General features: G+C 40.9%; 1 pseudogene; it reads left to right on the forward strand.

The window, feature by feature from the left end:
* Positions 1–2,300: 2,300 nt before the first annotated feature.
* Positions 2,301–10,880, forward strand: LOC134609307 (craniofacial development protein 2-like; annotated as a pseudogene).
* Positions 10,881–12,541: the final 1,661 nt, after the last annotated feature.

Here is a 12,541-nt window from a genome sequence, read left to right on the forward strand (position 1 = left end):
TCGTGTTGTCATAGGCTTGTCTATTGGGTATAAAGCCCACTTGGTCCGGGTGGATCAGTTTTGGGAGAAAATGTTTAAGTCTGTTCGCAATGAGTTTGGTAAATAATTTGACATCTACATTTAGGAGTGAAATGGGGCGGTAGTGTCCCGGGTCTTGTAGGGATTTGTTCGGTTTTGGTATTAGGCTAATATTAGCTTGGAGCATTTCCGCTGGGAGCGGTTCTCCTTTGTGGATCGATGTGAATAGCTCGTTAAGGTGTGGGAGTAAGGTTGCGGAGTACGTTTTGTAGTATAGTCCCGAGTAGCCGTCGGGGCCCGGGCATTTGTTAGGTTGGAGGGCCTTAATCGTCTCTGCCACCTCCTCTATTGTAACTTCTGCTGCTAGTGATCCTCGTGCTTCGTCAGTGAGTTGCGGTAGAGGTATGCTTGGTAAATAGCGTGCTATGGCTTCCTCTGCGTCGTTTGCGTTGTGTCGAGATTGAGGGTCATGGTCATAAAGGGAGGTGTAAAATTGAGTGAAGGTTTCTGCTATCTGTTCAGGGAGGGTTTGTGTTTGGCCGTCCGGAGTGTTAATCGAGGCTAACCGGTTATGCTGCCTTTTCTTTTTAAGTCTTTTGGCCAGGAGGGAGTCTGCTTTATTAGATTTCTCATAAAACATCTGCCTTGTCCATAACAGTGCTTTTTTCGAGTCTTGGGCCATGAATTCATGGATAGCTTGTTTGTGCACTTGGATCTGTTGTTGTCGGAGGTGGGGTTTTGTTTGTGCGCGTGTTCCGCCTTGCGGAGTTCGGTGAGGTGTTGGTTTAGTCGGGATAGTTTCTCCTTTTTGTGAGCTGGGGGGGACGGGTCGCGGGGGTGTAGCTGAAAGTGCTTGGTCTTACAATGTGCGTGCCAAGCCTGGTGGGCGGGGGGGGGGGGTAATGTAGGGGTTGTGCATATGGTTCGATTCACCCTTGTGGGGGTGGGTCTCGTGTGATGTGTGTGAGGGGTGAGAAGAGAAGAGGAGGGTTGGTCACGTCCACTTCTCTCCCCTCCTGTGATGTGTTACCTTGTGTACCTGGTATTTTGTCCGATGTACCTTGACTCTCTGTCGAGGGCTTGTGGAGTCCCAGTCTGGGCATGCAGATAACTATATACAAACAAGAAAAGGAAAAAATATAATACCCAACATGTTTAGACTAACTGTAGCGATGTGCAGAGTGTCTCTCAGAAGGGGGGAAGTACTCCCCTGCCTCCTCAGGTGTTGTCTAGTGGTCCCCTGTCTTTTGTCCTGTCCGTGCGGGAGGGGGTTCTCGTCTGGGGGGTGGGTGGGTATCCTCCGTTGACCAAGATGGGGCCTGTCGTTATCTATTCTGTCTTCAGGGGGTCCCCGGAGGGGTGCGGTGCCTCCCGGGGGGTCCGTCATCTGCTTCCCTATGGGGCCCTTTTGACCTTTCTGCTAATAGGCTCTCCCAACCTCTTGGGGTGCTTGCTAGGGTCCCAGCTTGTATCTGTTCCCTTCCTCCCAGCCCCCCCCTCCCCCCTCGGTCTCATCTATCCCTCCCCTGTTTAACAAAAACAACCATGCCTCCTTGTTATTTACTTTTTTGTTTTTTAGAAAAAGTATTATTCTAAAGGAGGGAAAAATATATAGCGTCAGTGAAGCTGTAGGATCCACCCTATAGTTAGGTGCTCCAGGGGGAGTACAGCGTATCTGATTAGGACGCCTAGTCGGTTTCAATTGGTCCAGGGGGTGTGGGTCCCCCTTTTTTTAGTTTTTTTTTTGTTATTAAACATGTAAATACAGTCAGGGGGGGATCAAGTACATCAGTTAAACATAAGCCTGGGAGTCATCCACGTCCCTTCCCTAATCCCCCCTTTCCGTTCCTTGTCTTCCCATGTCACCGTTTTTTTGTTTTTTTAAACGAAATAAGACAGGAGGTTTAAAGTGCCAGTACAAGAAAACATTAGAAAGCATATTATAAGTGCTCTATAATAAAAAGGATATTAACGTGAGCTATGTAGCGTAATGGTGATAAAAATGTCCTGGGAGTGAGAGTCTCTGCGTCGATCGTGACAGGATTTTAAAGCCCCTGTGGGCTGCCGTCTTGTGGTCTTGGAGGTGCCCTTTTTCTCGGTGTGCGTCGAGGTGAATGGCTGATGGGTTCCTGATGTCTCCGGGAGCTCCCCCTGGGGCCAGATGGTCTATTCGGTTGTAGAGGTAGAAGCGTGAGGCCTAGGGATTCTGTGAAGGGGATCATCTCTGCTGTGTTCGACAGTATGTGTGTCTGGTTTTCTCTGCGGACCAGGAGCTTGAAGGGATGCCCCCACATGTACCGTATGCCGTGGTGGTTGAGGGTGTTCGTCAGTTGTCGCAGATCTCTCCTTTTCTAAAGGGTCGAAGGTGCCAGATCCTGAAAAAGGGCTATGGTCTGTTGCTGCAAGGTTTGAGGGTTTTGTCTTGCTTGTTGGACCAGTTGCTCCTTAATGGGGAAACAGTGCATCCACACTATTACAACCCTAGGGGTGTCTGGGTTCAGCGCCAGAGGTCTAAGCGCCCTGTGTGCTCTGTCCATTGCAAGGTCTTGCAGTGAGGCCTCTGGCAGTAGTGTTTTAAATAGGTCAGTGAGGGAGGCCTGTAGCTGATCGTTGGTTACTGTTTCTGGCAAGCCCCTCACCCTGATATTATTTCTCCTGGACCTGTTATTAAGGTCTTCTATCTCTTCCTCTAGTGCTGCCAGTTTGCCATGTAGATAAGTGATATCTTGGGAGTGGAGGAGGTTGTTTCAGCTAGTTTGGTGAGTTTGGCCTCTGCATGGTCTGTGCAGAGTGACAGGGCCTCCAGATCAGTTTTAAGGAACTGAATTTGGCGGTTTAATTCTGCCTTAGTGTGTGCCTTAATTTCTGCAGTGGCTTCCTGCAGTAGGTTTTGTAGGTCCCTTTTCATTAGGGGAGAGTCTGCTGTGGCCGGGTACCTGCTTTGTGCTGAATCCCTTTTGGAGCCCTCCATGTCTGAGCGGCAAGATGGCGATTTTGGCGCGCTCTGCGGGCGGAATAACGATGCCACTGAAGGGGTTTTCTCCTTCCTCTTCTTCCCTCCGTGCATGGGGGAGAGAGTGCCAGGGTCTGTTGAGGCTAGATTGCCTGTTTCGTCGGGTATATCTTGCCCGCGGTAGCTGATGGTGGCGGATTGCAATCACAGGGGAGAGAGAGCCGCCGGACTAAGCGTCCATCTTCGACAGGCTCTGCCCCCCCACACCTCTCTCTTAAAAATGATGAATTAATAAAATAAAATTATTTTTTCTGGTGTCTTTGAAAGAAAACCTTTGCTCCCTCGACCATCAATTCTAACTAGATACCATTTATTTCCTTCTAAAAAAAACTTGCTATCTAAAGGGTTAAGAAAATGTGGGGAAATATCAGTTAAATTGTATAAACAATTTGGTTGGTTTTGCTCAGTTGACAGATAAACTATTTTATATACACTTTGCTTGCTATATGGCCAAGCAAATGCATAAATAGTGCTCATTGGAAAAAAATACTTCATAAATAAATGCAAATATAAATCCGGTAGTTTTTCTTTAAATGAACACTACAGCCCCTTTATATGCATTAGGTGCAACATGCAGGCTAGGATACAGTTAGCTATATTGGGTAGGTTTTATTTATTAAGGTGTAAATGACACGGCAGGTCCACTTTAATGGATAACATCTCATTCAGCAAAAATATAAAATATATCATAGAGATAAATTATCCAGGTTATAGCATTGTGAGTTGTTATTTTAACGCTTGTCTGTTCTCCAGGGTACCGCCTGCCAACTCTGTGATTCAAGGTTAATGGGTATTACTGTAATATAATACACATCCCAGATTCCTTTCTACCTCTTGACCCGTTCCTATGTGACTGGTGCTTTATAGGAACACCTCCAATCAAGTTGCCTCTTTAAGTTGATGCAGACACACACCACTCCTGGGGCAGTACATCTTGCAACTGAATGGAATTCAGTCTGATAAATTTCACACGTTTTGTAATAGGGCATTAAAAAAATCATGCAATGTAGCATTTATGTAATACTTAAACTTAAAATAACCCTAAATATGTATTATACTATTTTCAGAAGATTGAAATTATTTCTTTGTATATAGAAAAATAGAAATTTTGTAGTAAGAGTCATGTTTTAAATCCCTCTCAAGTGTGCATTGCAGTGTTTTTAAACCATTGTTTACGTTAATCTACATTGCTCGGCTACAACCCAATAAATAACAGAAAGATTTCTATTCGAATTCAAGGCAAGCCATTTAACATCACAGTGATCCAAGTTTATTCTCCAACCATGGATGCTGAAGAGTCTGAAATTGTCCAGTTCTATGAAAATATTCAACACATGATCTATATACCACCAAGAAAAGATGTTACTATCCTCATAGAAGACTGGAATGCTAAGGTAGGGAACCAAAGGGCACCTGGAATAACTGGCAAGTTTGGCCTTGGAGTTCAAAATGAAGCAGGTCAGAGATTAGTAGAAGATAGTCAAGATCATTCTCTGGTCATAGCAAACACCTTCTTCCAACAGCTTCCGAGACGACTCTACACATGGACATCACCAGATGGACAATATCAGGGCCGGACTGGGAATAAAAAGCAGCCCTGGAAAAATGTTATACCAGCCCCATCATAAATTGTGCCAGCTGTGACAGATATACAGTTACAATTATTTAACCAACAAGAAGGAGCGCACTCACAGGACTTAAAATAAACAAAAGAGCTGTTTTATTCTAATCAGATGTGCAACATCTTACTTCAACGTTTCATCCTTATAATTTTGAAAGGTCCAGTAATGGGAATGAAACATTGACTGAATGCTGCTGCACGTCTGATTTGAATTAATCTTATTTTGGTTAGTCCTCAGTCCTATGAGTGCACTCTTCGTTGTATGTAGTTTGATACCAGGGAATGAAAGACTGAGAGAAAGGCAGGGTTATCCACTAAACTAATATTTTTGTGAATGAAAATGTAAATTGCTAAATGTAGGCTACAATAGTCAAGCTGTCACTATACCCAAGTTAAAATTTTGTTTCAAATCCGCTATTTTGGTTTAAATTATGAAATTTAGATTTTCACTTTTTAAAATTAAAACTATTAGTAATAACCCTTTGGCTAATGTCAAACCCTTCATTCATATATATGTATATGTATATATGTGTGTGTGTGTGTGTAATTTCCAAGTGTATTATGCATGAAAATATTATATATTATAAACATAATAATTATTAAAATTATGCTTGCGATTTATATACATACACACATTATATATATATATATATATATAGTGATATAATACCATTTGTGCATATGTATCTATGCAGAATACTTTCACAAATAACATACGTAGATAAAGCAAAGCTATATTTCATTTTTTTAAATTCAACATGTCATTTAAAAAAAAAAAACATATATAAGCATAAACACAGATTTTTGATTAATGGATACTCACTGGCACGAACGGATGCCCACACACTCACATACACTGACGCACAATGATCAATACTCACACACATACAGTGATCCATACTGACACTAACACAGTAATCCATACTGATACATACATTGATCCACACTGACACTCACACACAGTAATCCATACTGACACTCACACAAACATTGATCCACACTGACACTCACACACAGTAATCCATACCTTGATCCATACTGACACTCACACATACATTGATCCATACTGATACTCACACAAACATTGATCCATACTGACACTCACACACAGTAATCCATACATTGATCCATACTGACACTCACACACAGTAATCCATACATTGATCCATACTGACACTCACACATACATTGATCCATACTGATACTCACACAAACATTGATCCATACTGACACTCACACATACATTGATCCATACTGATACTCACACAAACATTGATCCACACTGACACTCACACACAGTAATCCATACATTGATCCATACTGACACTCACACATACATTGATCCATACTGACACTCACACAAACATTGATCCATACTGACACTCACACATACATTGATCCATACTGACACTCACACAAACATTGATCCACACTGACACTCACACACAGTAATCCATACATTGATCCATACTGACACTCACACAAACATTGAACCACACTGACACTCGCACACAGTAATCCGTACATTGATCCATACTGACACTCACACAAACATTGATCCATACTGACACTCACACACAGTAATCCGTACATTGATCCATACTGACACTCACACACAGTAATCCATACTGATACTCACACACAGTAATCCATACATTGATCCATACTGACACTCACACAAACATTGAACCATACTGACACTCACACACAGTAATCCGTACATTGATCCATACTGACACTCACACAAACATTGATCCATACTGACACTCACACACAGTAATCCGTACTGACACTCACACATACAGAATTCCATACTGACACTCACACAAACATTGATCCATACTGACACTCACATAATATCTTCAAAAACACCTCCCACGCACAATTACACACTCAAATATACACACACCCTAAGAATCCTGGAAATGAACATTAAATACCTGGGTGCCACAGCTCACTGAGCCCACCTTGCTCCGTGCTCGCTCAGCTCCTGGCTGAGAAGCAGCCTGCCTGCAGCTCTGTATGGCCCCTGCTTACTCCTCTCCCTGCCTGCAGCTCTGTCTAGCCCCCTGCTCACTCCTCTCCCTGCCTGCAGCTCTGTCTGGCCCCACTCCTCTCCCTGCCTGCCAGCACTTTACACACAGGAAGCGAAAGGCAGAAGACCCGCGTGGGCTGCCCTGCTCTGCCTGATTACCGGGTCACATGCTTCCTGTGTGTGAAGGCTGACAGGCAGGCACAGGACTGCCTCCCTCCCTGCTCCTTATCCTTCACTGGCGAGCAGCATTGACAGTCCACTTTGGAGTGCCTGCTGCTCGCGAGTGGATACAGTACAGTGCGATCTGGAGCTGCTCAGCTCATCAAACCTCCACAAGACTGTGTGTACTGTGTGGGGAGAGGAAGGGCTGCTGCACTGTGCGGCCCCAAGTGCACCGGCCCACCGGGAAATTTCCTGGTATCCCGGTGGGCCAGTCCGGCCCTGGACAATATAGTAATCAGATTGACTAAATACTTTGCAGCCAAAGATGGAGGAGCTCTATACCGTCAGCAAAAACAAGACCTGGAGCTGACTGTGGCTCAGACTCATTGCAAAGTTCAGAATTAAACTGAAGAAAAGAGGGAAAACCATCAGACCAATCAGATACGACATAAATAATATCCCTTGTTAATATGCAGTGGAAGTAAAGAATAGATTAGAGGGACTAGACATCGACGATAGAATGCTTGAAGAACTTTGGACCGAAGTTTGCAATATTATCCAGGAAACTACAAGAAAAAATATCCCAAAAGAAAGAAATCTAAGAAGGCAAACTGGTTATCTAATGAGGCTTTAAAAATAGCCCAGGAAAGAAGGAAAGAGAAAGGTAGTGGAGATCGGAAAAAAATTGTTCAACTGAATGCAGAATTCCAAAGGATAGCAAGAAGAGACAAGGAGACATTCTACAAAGTGGGAGTGATAAAAGACAAAAATAGCAGGGACTTGGGGGCGGGGCCTGACCATCATGGCCGACAGACGTGTGCCTGGTGAGCTCCTTGATAAATATTTTTATGAACTTTAAATGTACTCAATGTGTTTTAGGAATGTAGAAATATTATAAGTTATTATTCTAAGCATATCCAGACATTAAGGGGTCATACATAGGCATATATATTACAAACATACTGTAATTTATACACATATGGCTCTAGTCAAGAATGATGGATGGAGACTTGTGGACCCTGTTGATAATAACCTTTGACCTAGCCTTGAAAGCCTGAATTCCTTTGAAGACTCACATTTCTACAGGCAATTATTCATTACATCATGTATATAGAAGTCTTTGTGTGTGTAATTTACCAAAATAATATAACGTATGGCTTTAATCAGAGATTTGGGTTACCACCTTTCTTTCTCAGATAACCAATTATTTTAAAGAAGGCAAACCTTATGTCTTTGTGTATACGCCCTATGTAACTGAATTTAAACATATAAAAAACCTTTTGAAGATAGAATTTTTACCAATACTTTTACCATCAAGCTTGGATAAGATCTAGAAGTGAATATACATTGTTTATTGGTCCATATGATTTTAAAAACAGACTGTTGTTATTTTCCGGATGAAATGTATATTGGAATAAATATACGGTTTTAACTGCAAGATACTCTGATTCGATTTCTTCAGAAACTGGTGTGAAAAACAAAGATCTCACGGAATGCCAATTTCCTACATTTAATGGTGGAGAATGCGGGCACCAACACCAACAACAACAACAACTTTGATTTAAGTCTGAATTATTACTGACTTAATATTTAGGTGTTCTGCTACAAGCTACAAGAAGACAAGAAGATAAGAAAATCACTGAAGAAAAGCTGAAATTGTAACTTGAAGAAAAAGCTGTACTACCCGGCTTGAAACAGGAAGAAATACAAGTGATTGAAACAGCAGGAGGGCATCCCAAAGACTTTTTTTAAACATCCCAGATCTGATGCGAAGACAGAGGTGAAGCAGGGGAGAAGACGTTCGAACGCGGCTAATGTGTATTTCCAGCGCTGGAGGAAAATAAATATATATATATATATATATGAAGATAAATAATTGAGATGGACAATTTGGATCCTTTTTATCCACACTTTATTAAGTAATTTGTGACGACTTGCAGATCGAAGATTGCATTTCGGAGGATTCTCAAGAAATAACTACATACTCCAGAAAGTATTTTTCTATCAGAAAGTGGCCATATCTGTGGAGCCGAAATACTTAATGGGTATGTGTCTGTTTTAAATCATATGTAAAAAGTGCTCTCACATATATATTGTTTTGTTAAACAAATAGTTTTAACTGTTTAAGTTAATTATGGAGTGGTTGCAAAAGATTGCTGCCAAGTCTAATAGTGATCTTTCTGTAAAAGGGGTTAATCCTGAAAATATTTGGGATGATTGTTTATTGAAATTGTTAGACGGATTAAGTGAGATTGAGCACAGCAATGTATTTAAGAAGGAAAGTCAAAAAGTTGCATTACTGGCAAAGAGCTTTTTGGAAACTAATGATGCAATGAATGAATGGTGTCAACTTAAAAAGACCAGTAATTGTTATGTGTGTAGTACAACAAAACAAAAAAGAGATGTTTTGTTAAAACAACTGAAAAATGTATGTGTTGTCACAAGGACTAGTTATTTCCCTAGCCCCCCCAGCAAAACTGTGAAATCTCCTCAAAAGCTGTTAACAGAAGGGAGATTGCCCCCAAGGCTTTCTTTTGATAGTGACTTAGACTCCATGTTAACTGAAGCAAAAACTCAAATAGAAGATTCTCGGCGATTGTTGAAAAAAATTTAGTGAGGATGAAGTAAGTGAAGATATTACTATAATGAAAGAGATGCTTAGGAATCAGACTGATCTGTTAGATAGAACTCACCAAACCCTGTCTCACATGTCTAAAGAGTTAGACATAAATGTTACTAATTTTGACAAATTGCAGAGACAAATTACTAATCTGGGGAATGCTACAGATATTTTGTGGAAAGCTACAAATCAGAAAGATTTGGATTTTACTTTGAAAGAGGAAAGTGAAAATGAAATAGCTCAAAGGTTAAGTTGTGAAAACGGGCAGGCGAGAAGTGAAATAGAAAATAAATTGGGAAATGTACAAGGAAAGGGTCAGTTGGATATTCTCAAATTAGCTAAATTGATTAAGGATTTGCCTAAATATGAGGAGAAGAGAGGACCTTTTTACAATATGAGTGTTTTTGAAGGTGAAATGAATAAAAGACAATTTGATGATGTGGTAGCCACAAGAGGTCTTTTGATCTGGCTGCCAACCTCATTAAGTGAATGGGTTAAAGTTAAACTCATTGATATGTTGGAAGGGAAGTCAAGTGAAAAGCCCCGAGTTGAATTGGAAGAATTGTTTCCAAATAATACACAAAGATTGCTAATGGTGGTACAGTGTGCAACTGGTGTGGAGAATTTTCAATTTTCTACTCTTGATTCATTTAAAATGGAGAAAAATGATGATATACGTGTTTGTGCTAATTTGTGGAATAAGGCATGGAATTTAATTACTGATACAGAACCGTCTGCTATGTCTAAAGAACAACATAAGCAGAGTGTTACTGAATTTGTCTCTAGAATAGCAGGGTTGCCAAATGAGATAAAATTAAGAGCTTTTGATTCACCCACAGTTGATTTTGCTGCTACTGAAATAATGAAATCTTTGCAATTGTTGCAAAAGAAAAACACAGAAACAGCTAAGATTTTTGCTTTCACAGACACACTCTTCTCTAGGGATACTTCAGCAGGTCTGGCCCCTATTAACTATGTGTCTCGTGAAGAAGGTAGAGGAAGATATGAAAATGATAATAGGAATGGTAATTTTAGAGGGAGGTCTATGAGTAAACCACAAAATTACCAAGGTACTAGAAATTATTCGGCCCCATCCCATGATAGATACTATAGGGTTAATCAGAGTAATCCTATGGTATGCTATAAATGTAACCAAGAAGGTCATGTTAGGAGATATTGTCCTAAAAATGAAGAAAAATCTTACCCAGTGAAAGGTAGAGAAAATGGCATTGTGCCAGGCTATAAGAATCAACTGAGAGTGGCAGCTGTAGAACCCGAAAATACATCTTCAAAACCCCCTCATATAGCAAATCCATATGAAGAGTGTAGACGGATGTTAAATGCCATTGAAAAGAAGGTGGAAGCAGTTACAAGTCCAGAAGTGAATTCTGCTTACCACACCTATAAATAGGGATGTGTAACCCCTAGTTGTTCTCTGGTCTATCTTACTGATATTACTCTGGGTGAAGATGGACGGCCATATATTTATGGAACACTAGAGGGGAATATAACAGAGTTTTTAGTAGACACAGGAGCTGCAGTGTCTCTAACCAACAAAAGCTTGCCTTTAAAAATTGAAGCACCAACAATTTCCCTTCTAAGCTTTAATGGAGCTCAAGCACACGCAATTCTATCCATTGATAATGACATTGAATTTGAAGGAGGTAAAATAAATTGTGACTTATGGGTCGACCTCTCCTCCCACTGTACTATTATGGGAATGGATGTTATCAATGAAAAAAAGTTGTATGTGGATTTATTGAATTTGGTTTTGTGGCAAGCTCCAGGTGAGAGCAAATCAGGTGGAGTTGTTAAACCTAATGATTTAGGATGGTATAGTCATGTCATGGCTGTAAAACAGAGTGAAGTGCCACCTTCTATACAACAAGATGATGAGTTTGTAACCTATCTTAAAGAAAAATACCCCACAGTGTGGTCTAAGTCTAAACAAGATTGTGGGAGAATGAATTTACAAGTTGTCATTGAAGGTCCAGACCCCCCTGCAGTAAAACAATATAAAATTCCAAAAGAATCAGAAGAAGGTGTGAGTCAGGTGATAGAGGCATTGGTATCTCAAGGAGTGCTGAGAGTGGGTAATTCCAAATGTAATTCCCCCATTTGGCCAATAATCAAGCCAGATGGCTCTTATCGTTTAATTGTGGACATGCGAGTGGTGAATAAGTATACCCCACCAGCAGCCCATATAGTGGCCTCCTCACCAGATATCATGGCACAAGTAGACGGCAATGCTAAGTATTTTTCTGTCCTGGATATAGCCAATGGGTTTTTCTCAATACCAGTACACCCAGATAGTCAGTATCGTTTTGCTTTTACCTTTAAAAATCATCAATATCTGTTCCAGGTGCTGCCACAGGGCTTCCACTCCTCGCCAGCTTATTTTCATAAAGCATTGGCTCAAGTATTGGAACCCCTGGGGTATGGGAGCAAGATTTTGCAATATGTTGATGATTTATTGGTTCAAACAGTTACAAGGAAAGAGCATGAGAAGATACTGTGTGATATCTGTCAAGCACTGGCAGATAATGGGTTAAAACTGAACACATTTAAAGTGCAGATCTTGAAAGAAAGTGTGGCTTTCCTAGGAGTAAATATAGATCCAGAAGGTAAAACCCCACGAACAGCAAGGGTTAAAGCGTTACAGCAATTGCCAAGGCCAATGACAGTGTCTGACCTAAGGAAATTTTTAGGTTTGGTAAATTTTAGCAGAGAATTCATCTATGATATGGCAGGGATAGCAAAACCCTTGTACAATATGCTAAAAGATAGTGCCAATACAGATAAGCTACTCTGGACAGAGGAAGCTGAAAAGAGTTGGAATCTGTTAAAAGATGCTCTTACACAAGCGCCTGTGCTAGCTGCTCCCATTGAAACAGTACCATATATTGTTCAATGTTACGCAGGTGTCTCTTCATTAATAGCAGTTTTGATGCAAAGGCAACATGGCTCCTTACGAATACTGGGATATTTTTCTAAAATCATGTCTCCAGTGGAAAGAGGAATGTTTTCCTGTGTAAAACAGATCATGGCTGTATTTTGGGCTTTAGAAGCAAC

This window comes from Pelobates fuscus, chromosome 4 (genome assembly GCF_036172605.1).
Source record: "Pelobates fuscus isolate aPelFus1 chromosome 4, aPelFus1.pri, whole genome shotgun sequence".
Lineage (NCBI taxonomy): Eukaryota > Metazoa > Chordata > Amphibia > Anura > Pelobatidae > Pelobates > Pelobates fuscus.